The 15315-nt window shown below is 35.2% G+C and overlaps 1 pseudogene; it reads left to right on the top strand.

The window, feature by feature from the left end:
- Positions 1–380: 380 nt before the first annotated feature.
- Positions 381–5811, top strand: LOC115980255 (annotated as a pseudogene).
- The last annotated feature ends 9504 nt before the right edge of the window (positions 5812–15315 follow it).

Here is a 15315-nt window from a genome sequence, read left to right as displayed (position 1 = left end):
ACAAAAGAGTTTGGATCTAATTTGATTCTAAATTATATGGAAAATTCTAGAACTACATAATTTTTCATAACTTTTTGTCACAACTGTAACGTGGCAGAATGTGATTGGTAAAGAAAAAATTGTGGGTCTATATGTAAGTAATAGTTAACTACTTACAATCTGCCACATTAGAGTTGTGGGAAAAAAATTATGGAATAATTTGTGATCCTAGAACTACTCAAATTATATATATAATCATGATTGTTTTTAAATGTATCTGTATATATATGCATAGGTTTATACACTAGTATAATTAATAATACCTTCCCAAGTAGCAATTCCATGCTATATAATGAAGTGCGTAGTGCTTACTATTATAACATATTGAAACTTCGATGAACTCTCCTATGTTTTCATTTCAATGGCTTCCTTTTGTCTTTCTTATTTTCTTATCCTCTGTCTCTGCAGCACTAATAAATATTCCCAGGTAAAGTCCAATTGGAGGAGAATTTCTACACGATCTTGAAACAGTATCTGCATGTATTTCGGATGACTTCCAAACATGTTACTATGAACAAACACTTGATCACTTCAACTATAGGCCAGAAAGCTACACAACTTTTCGGCAAAGATATGTGATCAACTCTAAGTACTGGGGAGGTGCAACTAGTAACACACCAATTCTTGCTTATTTTGGAGCAGAAGCACCTTTGGATGGTGCTCTTTGTGATATTGGTTTTCTTGCTGATAACGCCCAGCAGTTTCAGGCTCTCATACTATATATAGAGGTATGCATGAAATGTTAAGCAGACACATGAACACACACGCAATCAATATTCTTCTTTCCCTCGCTTCCTTATGTGATTTATTGCTGAAAAATTGTAATGAGAGCCATAATTAATTTAGAGAAGAGATGATGAACCGTATAGGCCAAAATCATAAACTCATATTTTAGCTTTTGAGACTCAAGGCCTAGTTTTTCTTCTTGTTATTGTTGTTTGTATTAACGAAGTATAATTAGTTTGTTTGACTGATTATCTAAGACTTCAATTTCTGAAATTTGGTAGTTAACCAAAACTTTTAATTTGAAATCGTTACTCTTTTTTCATCAGCACCGATATTATGGGAAGTCAATACCATTCAGAACAAGGGAAGAAGCATTTAGAAATGCAAGCACTCTTGGGTACTTCAACTCAGCCCAAGCTATAGCAGATTATGCAGAAATCATCACACATGTAAAGGAAACACGACATGCCAACAATTCTCCAGTAATTGTTATTGGAGGATCATATGGAGGAAGTAAGTGATGAAGTTGCTTCTATTTTGATAGACAGAGTATGAAGTAAACTCTAATAGATTGGTATGTGCGTATAACTTTTTCTTCATTTGTTTAGTGCTAGCTTCTTGGTTTCGGCTAAAATATCCCCATGTTGCCCTTGGTGCCTTGGCCTCCTCGGCTCCAATCCTTTACTTCGATGATATTACGCCACAAAATGGATATTATTCTATTGTCAGCAAGGATTTTAAGGTAACAGATTGAATATTTTTAGTTTCTTCTATGGGAAAATTACATAAAAAAAAGCCTTAAGTTTATAATATATTTCTGATTAGGCCTAGCAAGCTAATTTTGTCAATTAAAATTCCAAATTTATGAAATTGTTTCAATTTGAAACATCATTCCATCTCCATTATTCATTTCTTTTATTATAGGTAGTGTAGGGGTGAAATTCCCAAAATCAATAATGGGCCTGGGGACCCACACGAAGCTTAACCATGACCCAATGGGGAATAGGGGCCCAAGTGACTTCTGGCCCAACCTTGTTGAGCCCGGTTTGATCTAAAAGACGTCCGAGGAGGAATGCCTCCTCGGACACACGAATATGGGCCCAATGTGCGTCCCCTCCACAGTGATGAACCCATCCAGGTGAACGTGGGTAGGAGGGTGAGCCTCACACAGCAGGAAAGAAGAAAATGTAAGACATTAGGGAGAAGCCACAACTGCCGCATTAAATGCAAGAAAACTACTTTTTCAGTCGCATTAATGTGGAGAAGACAGGCGAACAGTGTTACATTGGCCAGTGCAACTCACAGAAAGATAAGGAAGATGTCCGATGGGACAGACACTCAAGTGAAGGTCCAGATAGTTAACAAGTGTAAGGTTCTTATCAATTTAAGGAGGCTATATAAGAGAAGGAGATCCCCATGAAGAGGGGATCGGAGAATTAAGAAAAAAGAGAGAGAGAAAGGTGAAAGAACTCTGTAGTCTGTAAACAGAGCAAGAGGTGCACTTATACGTCTCCTCGGGTCGATATCCCATTAAATGTAAATGGAATATTCTCACGTTCAACATGTTGCATGGCGTACATCTAACTGACGTTCACTTCGTCTAGTCCTAACTCTGTAACCCACTCTCTACAAATTCATTGTCTGGAGACTTTTGGGCCAGAACCTCTTACTTGTTGGGCTTGGGCCCCAAAAAACCGCCCCTATAGGTAGTAATTGAACAAAGAAAAAAGGAACCGTTGTTTAGACTTCATATTTCACCTAAGCATGTTTATCAATCAATTTGACAACCATTGAACACAAAGTGTAGAGAGAGAAAAACTTTGTTTAGAAAGAGAAAGCTCTACTTAGAGTGAGAACTATTAACAGAAAATCAACGACTGATTATTTAGATGGAAGCATAATATTTTAACAATTTTCCCAGTTTTCTCTACTCTATTACTGCCTAGAATAACATAAATAAATGACAGAGATGAATAAACTATAAAGAACTTATGAACTAGTCTGAATTTGGGTATAAAATCTGGCATTTTTATTTAATTTTCGCTCCTCTTCCTGTGCATTTCAATGAATTAAAAAGTTGTCACACTCGAGTGGTGTAGGAAGCTAGTGAGACTTGCTACCAAACTATAAAAAAGTCATGGTCTGAAATAGATAAAGCCGCATCTCAGCCTGGTGGTCTTTCAAGCCTTACCAAGGAATTCAAGACTTGCAGGTACATATAGATACCCTTTGCCATAAACTTGTAAGAGTCAACAAAGTTACACAAGAATAGTAATTAATCATGTTCTCAAAAAAAAAAAAATTATGTAATGAATCCTTTGTTTCTATTTTAGACCCCTAACCAAATCTTCGGAGCTCAAGGCATACTTGAAGAAAATGTATGCCCATGTAGCCCAATATAATCATCCTCCAGATTATCCAGTTACCATTGTTTGCAGCGGCATAGATGGAGCTCCTTCTAACGCTAGTATTCTTGAAAAAATATTTGTTGGTCTTGTTGCTTATAGAAGAAATTCATCATGCTATGTTGATGAACCCAGAAGTATACCTGAAACTTCATAAAAAAAAGAACTATATCTGAAACAGATGAGGGATGGAGTTGGCAGGTAAATAATACATCTATTTATTCTTTATTACTAGTCATAACATTAATGACAAAGAGAGGATAACATATGGAACAATGTACACCTTGTATAATTGAATTATCAATATATTACCTTAATTAATAATATTAATTTTTAGTTATTTTTTAAATTATGAATAATGTGCCATTTAAATATGATGACTTGGACTATTACTATTTTTTTTTTTTTTTTGAGAGGAGAGGGGAATTGGGTCAAACCCATGACTGAAAAGACAAGGAGGGGTAAGTGCCATTGGGCTAGAGGCCCATTGGTGACTTTAACTATTTCAAGCATGGACGAGAGCATAAATGATCAAGTTGACACGGATTCTTGTTAAGAATTTTAAGATGATGAAAAAGTTTTTAGTTTTTATTTTTAGAAATTAACCAATATGATTTTATTATTATTATTATTATTATTTGGTTTTTTTCCTCCTTACAATAAGTGAGAGTGGTGGATTCAAATCCAGATTCTCCTTATTGAGAGAATCAGATAATATAATACTATAAAGCTATGAGGTTCTAAGCTAATATAAGTTATCTCTACAATGTAGACTCATGGAGAGTTTCATGAATTGTGCCAGTTATGTACATAGCTCGAATTTTTCTAAACATTTGCATAATTTGCACTCATACAAGTACATGTTGCACACTGTGCGACATGAGTTTACTTTAAAGTAAAGAATAAAAGAGTGATAATTATTTTTGTCTACTTAAGTTTTTGGTATAAATAGTAATTTATCAATAATTATAAAAAAAGTAAAGAATGCAAGTTGTATCCAAGCTATTATGACTCATGCATATTATCTAAGAGCTTTAATGATTTTTGATTACTATTTCTAACCATCTAATAGTATTTCGTAATCAACGTAGGGCCTCAAACTTGCAAGTGTTTTATTAAGCAGGGTATTATCACTCATGCTTATCTAAGAACTTTAAATTTCTGATAAGTATTTATAACAATCAACAAGTATTTCATAATCAACGTAGGACCTTCAACTTCCAAGTGTTGCAAGACACAAGAAGAAATTGAATGTAAGTTATATCCAATAAATAAGTAAAACTTAGGTACAATAAATTACATGTTTTTGAAAAGAGAAAACATGTACCTAAGTTTTACCCTATTCCTTATTTATATATCTAACCATCCTTCCCTTGGCATGAAATTTGATATTGCCACTGAAAAGTTGTACTTAATTTTTTTTTTTTTTTTTTTAAATTTTAAATTTTAGTTTATGTGAAAATGATTGGTTTTGTGCATTTAGACATGTAGTGAGATGGTGTTTCCAATGGGCATTGGCAATGATACCATGTTTGAACCGCATCCTTTTAACCTAAGCAGCCACATTGAGCACTGCAAGAGCATCTACGGTGTCCCACCTCAGCCTCATTGGGTCACTTCTTATTATGGAGGCCATGTACGCATTCTTACATATCTTCACAAACTATCAATTTCCAGAGCACTGTAGAAGTACTTTGTTATGCAAATATTTTGTTGTTTGCCATGTTGTTTTCACAACTAATACTAAAACAAACATTTTTGAAACTTAATGGCATATTCCAGGATATCAAACTGATTCTCCACAGGTTTGGAAGCAACATCATATTCTCCAATGGGCCGAGAGATCCATACAGTGCTGGCGGGTAACTAGATAATCAAACAATTACCACCACACAAACTTTTTAGGTTTACTTGATCGGCTATAACAACTTTCTATTTTTGATTCCAGGGTCTTGGACAACATATCAGACACTATTGTTGCAGTTAGTACAGTTAATGGTATGTGCTCAACTCATTTATTTAGTTGATTGATGCCATTTAATGGGATACATTATGTCTAGAATTTGAGTAATTGGGTGTCCATAAGCATTTGAGAAATGCTCAATGATGTTTAAACTTGAGGAGATTTCTTAGCTTTTGGCCAAGAATATTTCAAAGAGAAGAAAATCATAGCTGAGTTCATACTCAAATCAATTTTCAATTTGCAGGATCTCATTGCTTGGATATACGCTTAGCAAATGAAAGTGTTCCAGAGTGGTTGGTCATGCAGCGAAAGGTTGAGGTTAGGATCATCGAACAATGGATCACTAAGTACTATGCTGATCTTCTCGCCTACAAGAAATAAATTGAAGTCACACCAAAGATGAAAGAAGCAATGACCAACCTTGTAGTGGAAATGTTTGTTCAGGGACTCCTTGGGGTTTGCATCATCGCGTAGGCGTAGGTGCATCTGAAGCTCAATCATATTTTTGTTGGATGGTTTATTTGTTTTAGTTGTTGGCTTATATGTTCTTTTGTTCAGGAGTTTGTGGGGTCACGGGTTGTGGTTTGTGTTTGTTTTCAGCTTGTAGTGGCTGGTCTGTAACTATTTCGTTTGTAGTGTTTGGTTTGTAAACTCTGTTTTTTGTTTATCTAATAAAGCCTTTCTTATGCAAAAAAAGAAGCAATAAACGATGTGCAGATTAAAACCTTCATATGTGCGCATGCGTCTTTGCATTGCAATAAAACTGTTAGAAATACTGAATGCAATAGTATTGTATTTCTTACTATAAAAGAATATGCATGAATGCCTTTATATAGGAGGCATATGAGTGCAGTACAAGTAAGAGTGTAGTACTAGAATGTGTGCTATACAAGTAATCTAGTTGGGCCTAAAGCCCACAACACTATACACGTTAATAGCCCCCCTCAAACTCGAGGTGGATGTGAGACCAACTTGAGGTTGTCAACCAAAGTACGAAGACATTCCTTAGGATGTGACTTGGTGAAGATATCTGTAAGTTGATCTTTAGAGGAGACAGAGATCAGCTTGAGAGCACCATGGACAAGATGATAACAGATAAAATGATCGATTTCAATGTGTTTAGTCCGTTCATGGAAGATATTATTGTGAGCAATATGAATGACACTCTGATTGTCACAATAAAGAGGAGTAGCAGAGGATGTAGACACACCTAAGTCTTTGAGAAGCCATCGTAGCCAAAGGAGCTCAGATGTGGTATCAGCAAGGGCACGATATTCTGCTTCAGTATTGGAGTGGGCCGCATGAGTTTGTTTCTTGTTTCGCCAAGAAATTAGAGAAGAACCAAGAAGAAAGCAATAACCAGTGGTGGACCTGCGATCAGTGGGATCTCCTACCTAATCAGCATCAGAAAATGCACGAAGAATAAGAGGAGACTGAGCAGAGTAGAAAAGACCATGGAATAGAGTGCCCTTTAGGTATCGAAGAATGCGTAGAACAGCAGCATAGTGAGTCGATTGTGGAGCAGACAGATACTGGCTCACCTGGTAAACAGCATAGGAAATGTTTGGACGAGTGACAGTGAGATAAACTAGGTTGCCAACCAAGCATCTGTAAAGAGAGAGATTAGACAATGGTTTTCCTCCTGAGGGAGTCAGATGAATATTAAACTCAATTGGAGTGTCAACAGTCTTGTTATCAGTGAGTCCAGCTCGAGACAAGAGTTCAGAAGCATACTTGGCTTAAATAATATAAAGTCTATCTGTAGAATGAGTGATTTCAAGACCCAAGAAGTAGTTGAGATGTCCAAGATCTTTCATCTCAAACTACTGACTAAGAAAATCCTTGAGTTCTTGAATGCCACTGAGGTCATCACCAGTTATGATCATATCATCCACATACAGGAGAAGTAAAATAGTGTATTTGTCAGTGCGACAAAGAAATAAGGCAGAATCATAATGACTGGCCATGTAACCCAAGCGAGAGACGGTAGAGGTGAATTTGGCAAACCAAGCTCGTGGAGTTTGTTTAAGGCCATAAAGTGCACGTCGAAGGTGACAAACTTTGTTTGAGTCAACAAAGAGACCAGGAGGAGGTTGTATATAAAATCCTTCACTTAAATCCCCATTAAGGAATGCATTTTTGACCTCCATCTGAAAAAGGTCCCATTTACTGGCAGCAGCAACAGCTAAGAGGGCACGAACAGATGAGATACGAGCAACCGGGGCAAAGGTCTCTTCATAATCAATTCCATACTCCTGTGTAAAACTTTTAGCACAAGGTGAACTTTGTAGCGCTCAATGGATCTATCAGAGCGAGTTTTAATCTTGTAGATCCACTTACAACCAACCACAGATTTCCCAGGAGGAAGTGTCACCAAATCCCAAGTATGGTTTTTAGATAATGCATCAAGTTCCCCTTTCATTGCAATCTGTCGTAAAGGGTCAGTGGAAGCCTCACGATAAGTGTGAGGCTCGTGTAGTGTAGCAAGGGCAGTATAACAATGATAGTCAAGTAATGTGCAGGAATGGATCTTACCTGAGCTGAGTGACGAGGTGGAATGTCTTGTGCAAGATCTTCAGGTGGAGAAGGAGCAGGGGACCCAAGCTTAGGGTTGGGGTTGGGGTTGGGTAGCTGGTCTTCGACCTGTTCATTAAAGGGTGAACTAGGAAAGGGATCAATGATATCTGGTGGTTGAACAGAGAAGTCTACAAGAGAATTAGGAGTAACTAAAGGAGGATCAGGAGCAGCTACAGAGCGAATATGTGCCTCATCTAGAAAAATATCTAAGACAGAGGAGGAAGATAAGGAGGTACGGAAGTGAGAGAGCTCAACAAAGAGGCGATGTTCCCAAAAGACAACATTGCGAGAGATACGAAGACGATGAGAGACAGGATCATAACACCGATACCCCTTTTGAGTTTCGCTAAAGCTAAGAAAACAACAAAGTCTTGACCGAGGCTCAAGTTTGTTATGCTCATGTGGCTGAAGAAGAACGAAACAAGCGGAACCACAGGAGTGAAGGTGGTGATAGTCTGGAGGTGACCTAAAAAGGCGCTTATATGGAGTTTGATTTTGGACGACAGGACTTGGAATGCGATTAATAACATGAACAGCATAAAAAGTAGCTTCGCCCCAAAAAGAAGCAGGAACTTTGGCAGAGAGAAGGAGAGTACGAACAGTGTCAAGAATAGGACGAAGTTTTCGTTCGACTCTACCATTTTGCTGAGAGGTACCTGGACAAGTTAGTTGATGAACAGTGCCATAGGAATGCAAAACAAATTGGAAAGCATATTGAGTGTACTCAAGAGCATTATCAGATCGAAAATTTTTGATACGTTTGGAAAATTGAGTTTCAACAATTTTTGCAAAATTAGAATATACTTACAACAATTCAGAACGATGTTTCATATTAAAAATCCAACTATAGCAAGAGTAATCATCAACAAAGACAACAAAATATCGAGATCCACCAATACTAGAAACAGAGGAAGGCCCCCAAACATCAAAATGAATAAGGTCAAAAATATCAGTGGATATTGATTCACTAGTATTGAAAGATAAAGCTGATTGTTTTCCTAATTGACATGAAACATAATCAAAATTTTCTGTAGACACTTAACCTAACAAACCTCTAGAAGCCAATTGTTTTACCCAAGAAGAAGATGTGTGACCAAATCGAGCATGCCAAAGTGCAAGGGAAGGAATAGAAGAAATTGCAGCAGCTACAGCAACAGAAACAGGAGCAACAAGTGGAAGACGAAGGTTGTCCACGGGAAACATACGCCCAACTCTGGGACTGGTCCCAAGCTCTTGCCCCGTCTTTGGATCTTGCACAATACACCTAAAATAATCAAAGATAATGCGATAACCTAACTCAGCTAATTGTCCCACAGAAAATAAATTGTAAGAAAGGTCAGGAACATTAAAGACCCAGGAACCGAGAGATTGGAGGTTGAAATGGAACCTACGTTATGACCAGACATTGTGGAACTATTTGCTGTGCGAATATTAAGAGGGTGTGGTGCTGGTTTAAGTTCAGAAAATAAGGACGAGTGAGGTGTCATGTGATTGCAACAAGCAGAATCCATAAGCCAAGAGGAAGGAGACATACCAGATAAAGCTGAGAGAGAAGAGGAATAAGATGCATTACCAACCATACGAATGACATTAGCGATGATGTTTTTAAAGTCATTTGTGGACATGGTGAAAGTGCGACTTGAAGACTTAGACTGTGTAGAGACGGGAGCCATTGGTTGGACACTCTCAGTGTTAGCAACAGTAGCAGCAGAAATTGAAACAGCTGATTTGTTGTGATGATAGCAAGTCTCAATATTGTGGCCAAGATGTTTGCAAAAATTGCAAAAACGTTTGCTGGATTGTCGGCGATGATTATTGCAACAAGAAGAAGACCTGTCCTTATTCTTCATTTAGAAGCAAAATATGCAAAAATAGACTGCAAAAATGAAATCTACGCGAAAAACTGGGTAAGGAGCACTTGAACTGCAAAAAGTCAATTCTGACAAAAAGTCAACGGTCAACCAGGTCAAAGTCAACGGATGACGTCAGCAGATGATGTCAGAAGCAACCTGGACGATGACGTCAGCTAGGGCAGACGTGGCAGAGTGACGTCATAGATGACGTCAGTAGCAGTAGGGACGACAGTGCGTGTAGCACGTGAGGCGCGTAGACAATGAGGCAGAATACTTCAGTGGTGTGTGAGAGCGCATGGGCAGTCCGATGAGGCCGATCCTTTTTCGATGATGTAGATTGGAGAATGACGATTCAGATAACGGCGACGGTGAGATAATTGGAGCAATACTGAAGGCGTGTGAAGCGTGTGGAACAAACTGCCGAATCTTTGACCGACGTGTGGCGGCGTGTGGAGGGTTAGATGACGATGATTCCGACAGCATTGTGTAGATAGGTTGAAAATCTACACGGTGATATGTCTTATGTCCTAATTGAAGGTCCTATGTGGAAGATCTGACGGAGGCAGTGATCTTTGTGGCGGTGATCGAGCTTCTTGCAGTGAAGATTCAACCTTGGGCACCTCTGACGGCGGTGGAGCAATCAGGAGAGGGAACGGAAAAGGTTTATTGACCGAAGAAGTCGAGGCAGTGGAAAATACCAACAAAGACAAGACTGCAAGACACAAGAAATTTAGAGCAATGACTCTGATACCATGTTAGAAATACTAAATGCAATAATATTGTATTTCTCACTATAAAAGAATATACATGAGTGCCTTTATATAGGAGGCATATGAGTGCAGTATAAGTAAGAGTGTGGTACAAGAATGTGTGCTATACAAGTAATCTTGTTGCGTCTAAAGCCCACAACACTATACACGTTAACAAAAACATTATGTAATTCGTTACATAATTTTTTTTTTTTTTTTTGGTTTAAACAAAGAACCATTATGTAGTACACTAAAGTTATTAATTGGCAACTTGACCTTCAAATCTCCTTACGATAAATAGAGTAAATTCTAGTTAACTCAATTAGTCTATTATCATGACCTTAGCAGGGTGTTTAGGGGGCTCCCATGGCTCGTTGGCATGCTACCAAGATCATGGTCTCCTAAAAACTTGTACCCTGCCCTTGTTTCCCCCCACAACAGAGTGACTATCACGTCAAAGATGCGTAATGGTTTACCAATTTAATCTCTAACTTTTTGATATTGTGTCAAAATGATTTATATCTATAAGTGATGGATGAAAAATGCTGACATAACTAACTATCCAAATATAATATTATTATTTCCTATAAAAAAAAAAACTAGTGCCAGTTGGGATGCCACATCAACATAACTTTTTAATCCACACTATATACTATCACTAGCAAATTGGCTTATAATATGAATAGATGAAAATGTTAATATAAAATAAAGTAAAAAAAATATAATTTATTTTTTATAGAAAACACAAAATTCATTACTTAAAAAAAACACTTGCCCTTTTTTGTGTGGTAAACAGTTATATAAAAAAGAAAATGAAATTCTCTTATGAGAAATTTGTTGCAGATTATTAATCCTAATATATAATTTTATGAATTTTTTAAAAATAAATTATATATTACATTTCATTTGAAAATAATCAGATATTTCGACTAATTTAAATAATAGTCAGAAAGTTATTAAAAATGCAAAATTCCATTTTTTTACCCTCCCAATGAATGATTAGATCTCAAGAACATAGAAGTTAAAATTTCACCTAGGTCCTTTTAATCCAAGGGCTATAATTTAACCTCCCCAAAAAAGGTTATTTTCCTTTTATTTCATCCCAAGTTTATTGAAGGACTTTAAATGTCACTTTATAGGACTTCAAAATGTCACTTAATTGATTAGAAATTAGAGTTAATAAAGAGACATATAATCAAATCTCCACTTATATTCTCTTTTATTTTTTTTGTTCCTAGATTTAGTGAGGATGACTTAGTTATGTGAATGTCATATATTTTAATTAAGTGTCTATTTGGAATAGGTTCTTTTGGATTGCTTACTTTTAAAACCCAACCATTGAATCAAATGAACGCAATATATCTTTTTAACAACTCCAATAGTTATAACCCTTAGATAAAAGGAATATAAGTAGAATTTTAATTTTACGTTCTTTATAGGTATAAATGTTTTTAACCACTATTTGATTGTCGTTTAAGTTAGTTAATAATGTTACACATCTAGCCTAGAGGAGGTAGTGGGTAAATAGCTAGTATTGTAAGTGGGGTAAGAGTTTAATTCCAAATTAGAGGAGGTAGTGAGTACAAATATGACAAATCTTAGAGGAGATTAGTGTAATTTTTTCTAAAACAAATATACAAGGATAAAGTGAATATTAGCTATCCCCATCTTTGTCTATGTAGGTGATGAGGCAAGTATAATATAGAAATAGTGGCATTGCTAGATTTATTATCTCTCTCTCTCTCTCTAAATTTCTTAATAAATTCATTGTTGATCTTATTTCCCGTTTCAACGGCTTATTCTTATATGTCAAAGTGATCAGGAGTGCATTTGGATTAACTTTTAGTAAAATATTTATCTATTTATTTAATGAAAGTTGGTTAAAATATAATTGCACTTGTACGGTTGTACCCAAGAAAAATGAGGCTTTAAAAGGCCTGCACATAAAGAAATAAACTAAAAACTTAAAAGAGCAAATTGTTGCCAAATAGACACCATATTTATCATACATGACTCATATTAACCTAAGGTTAACATTAGTCGACTTTTAAATTTTTTTGAACTGAATTCACACCATTTGCAGGAAAATTTGAATTCTAACTCGAGGTTTGGGTCTAAACAATACATTGATTAATGAAAGATAAGTGTGAAAATACCAATTCATCTTTAGAATTAAAGTTTCCATTGAGACAGTTTTACGTAATATTCAAAAGCAAAAAAGCTTTTTGACATCACGAGCTTCTTTTCCCACAAGAGAGAAAACTTCACAACTCCATTGGGTCTTGTTAGCATCAATCATTGATTGATTGCTTGATGCCCCTGTAGCTTAAAGTCATTAACTACAAGACATCTATTAGGTTGTCCCCAATGTGGATCATGACATGTTGACTTGGCCCTTAGTATATGTTAGAGATATATATTAGACATATTAGTCCAATGTAATAGGCTCAAGCCCAGTCTTGCTTGTATTAGTAGTTTAGGGTTTAGTCGCTTATATATACTCATGTGATGGCTCATTGTAACACGGGTTATTGTACTACACTTTTATACACAATAAAAATGTAGCCCTTAAGGGATTCCTCCGTGGATGTAGGCCGTTAAGGCTAAACCACGTAACTCTCGTGTTCTTAATGTTCCTATTCTATGCTTCCCTTTCCACATCCACTCTAGTATATACAACATGGTATAACACATCACGTTGCTAATAATATATTTAATAGTATATCCTGTTTGTCTAATTATTAAATTATTTTTGTTTTCTCCTCTTCTTAACAAAGATATGCAACATCTTTGGTTTTTGTTAGTCCAAACACATTCTTATCAACGATTGCGGTATAAGATGTTTACATGGAATCTGCTTTCTACATTTCTTCCAAAAAAGGAATCTTCCTAGACAATAAACGTGATTTCCACTTTGCACCTTATTTTCTATACTTTTACAAGTTCGCTTTTGTTTTCTTGTCTATTTTCCGGGATAGAAAATGATAGTTTTACAAGTCACTTTGACTTGAATTAAAAATTAATTTCCACAGATCCCAAAGATCAAAAGATGATATGATGCATATCAGAAAAAAAAAAAAAGAAAAAAAAAGAAAAAAGGATGATATGATGCAGGATATGCGAAATTTTCATAGTTGTGAATGATTTCTAGTCCTCACTAACACTCTAAAAAAATAATAAACAGCATCTGAAGGTTCTAATTCACTATTCTATGGGTCCACAAGGAAAACGTATATAATTTGAAAAACAATAATTTATCTCAATTTGATAAAGTTTCATAGAACTTGGATTGAATATTATCTTCCCCAAAAAAATTATTAATGTCTTTGTCTAGTGATATTCTTTTTTGATGAATCATAAAAAACAATTATTATGTAATGCATGTCATAGATTTAAATTTTAACGTATCTATGGAAAAAAAAAAAACTCTACAATTAGTCAATAGCTTTATTGTTTACTGGCATCTATTCTTTCTAGAAGAATTTTTTTATTTAAATTTTTTTATGGGACTTTCTAGAATGGCTTAGTTACGGAGTTGAATCTCTTTATTTACAATTAAAAAAAAAAAAAAAAAAATCAATCTACCAGTATCTTGTCCTTTATGGTTGGTTCTTAATAATAAAAGGTGACTTTTCTTTAGTGATATAGTTTCGATCATTTTGCTAATTCACTTTATGTCGTGTTTGTTTGTTTGTGTGTGTGTGTGTGTGTTTTTTTTTATTTATTTTTATTTTTTTATTTTTTATTTTTTTTTATGTAATAAAATTCTCTACCTTTTTATGTAGGGTATAAGAATTTTCACCACTTTAGTTTAAACTTTAAACCATGTTGAAATGGCATATTAAGAGTTAATTTCTCATTCGATGCTTAATGATTTTGGACAAAAAAATTAACAATCACATAATATTATCTTTTTTGAATTAATTATTATTATTATTTTGGTAGAACATCACATACATTAATTTACATATATAGAGAAGAACATGTTTTAAGTCGGACCTGCCACAAAAAAAAAAAAACAAATGGATCTTACTTTATTTTGGCTTAAAAATAACCAATCAAACACTTAAACCATTCTTCCAACAAAATCACGATGTTGTTGACAACAAATCTAAGAATCCTTCACCTGCCATTGTCGGTTTGAGTGACAAATTTATATATGTAACTTGACCCAATCCAACATGTGAGAGCATCTCCAATGGCTTCTTTAAAGCTAATTTTAGAGAGAAAACACCCCAAAAACCCACTCCAACAACTTCTCCATCTCCATTTTTTAGATTAGAATTGCTACAGTGCTTCTCTATAAGTAGAGAACACTGTAGCGTTTAGTATTCACACTTCAAATGTTTCTTTTTTCTATTATAATAATTAGCTATTGAATAAAAAAATGTTAGAAGATGTGTAGTTGTTAAAAAAAGAATAAATAATGAATGAATAAATAATATTTAAATGAGATGGAGAAAAGGATAGAGAATCTATTGGAAAATATATTTGAAAAAGTAGGTAGGTAAAAACTAAATATTACTGTTCACTGTCTAAACAGTACAAAAATTTAGATAAACTGCTGGTGATGCTTTGATCACCCCTAAATTCTTTCCACTTCACCAAACACCCACGGGAGTCAATTGAGTCAATCAAACACTTAACCCATTCTTCCAACAAAATCACGATGCTGTTGACAACAAATCTAAGAATCCTTCACCTACCGTTATTGGTTTGAGTGACGAATTTATATATGTAACTTGACCCAATCCAACCTATAATCACCCCTAAATTCTTTCCACTTCACCAAATACCCATGTGAGGTAATTGAGTCAACACGGAATTTGAGGCAAAAATGGCCAAGTACACTGTTTGGAAAAATATGTATAGATTTATCATTGTTTGCAAAATAATTAGGAATCTACTACTTTTTAAAAACTCAAGTTTGTGAAACTCGAGTTTGCTGTGTAACTTGAGTTCCATGGAAAATTTCCACCAATTTTTGATGTAACTTGAGTTCC

The sequence above is a fragment of the Quercus lobata genome, chromosome 1, assembly GCF_001633185.2.
Source record: "Quercus lobata isolate SW786 chromosome 1, ValleyOak3.0 Primary Assembly, whole genome shotgun sequence".
NCBI classification, from domain to species: Eukaryota; Viridiplantae; Streptophyta; class Magnoliopsida; order Fagales; family Fagaceae; genus Quercus; species Quercus lobata.
This window is presented reverse-complemented; position numbering and strand designations above follow the sequence as displayed.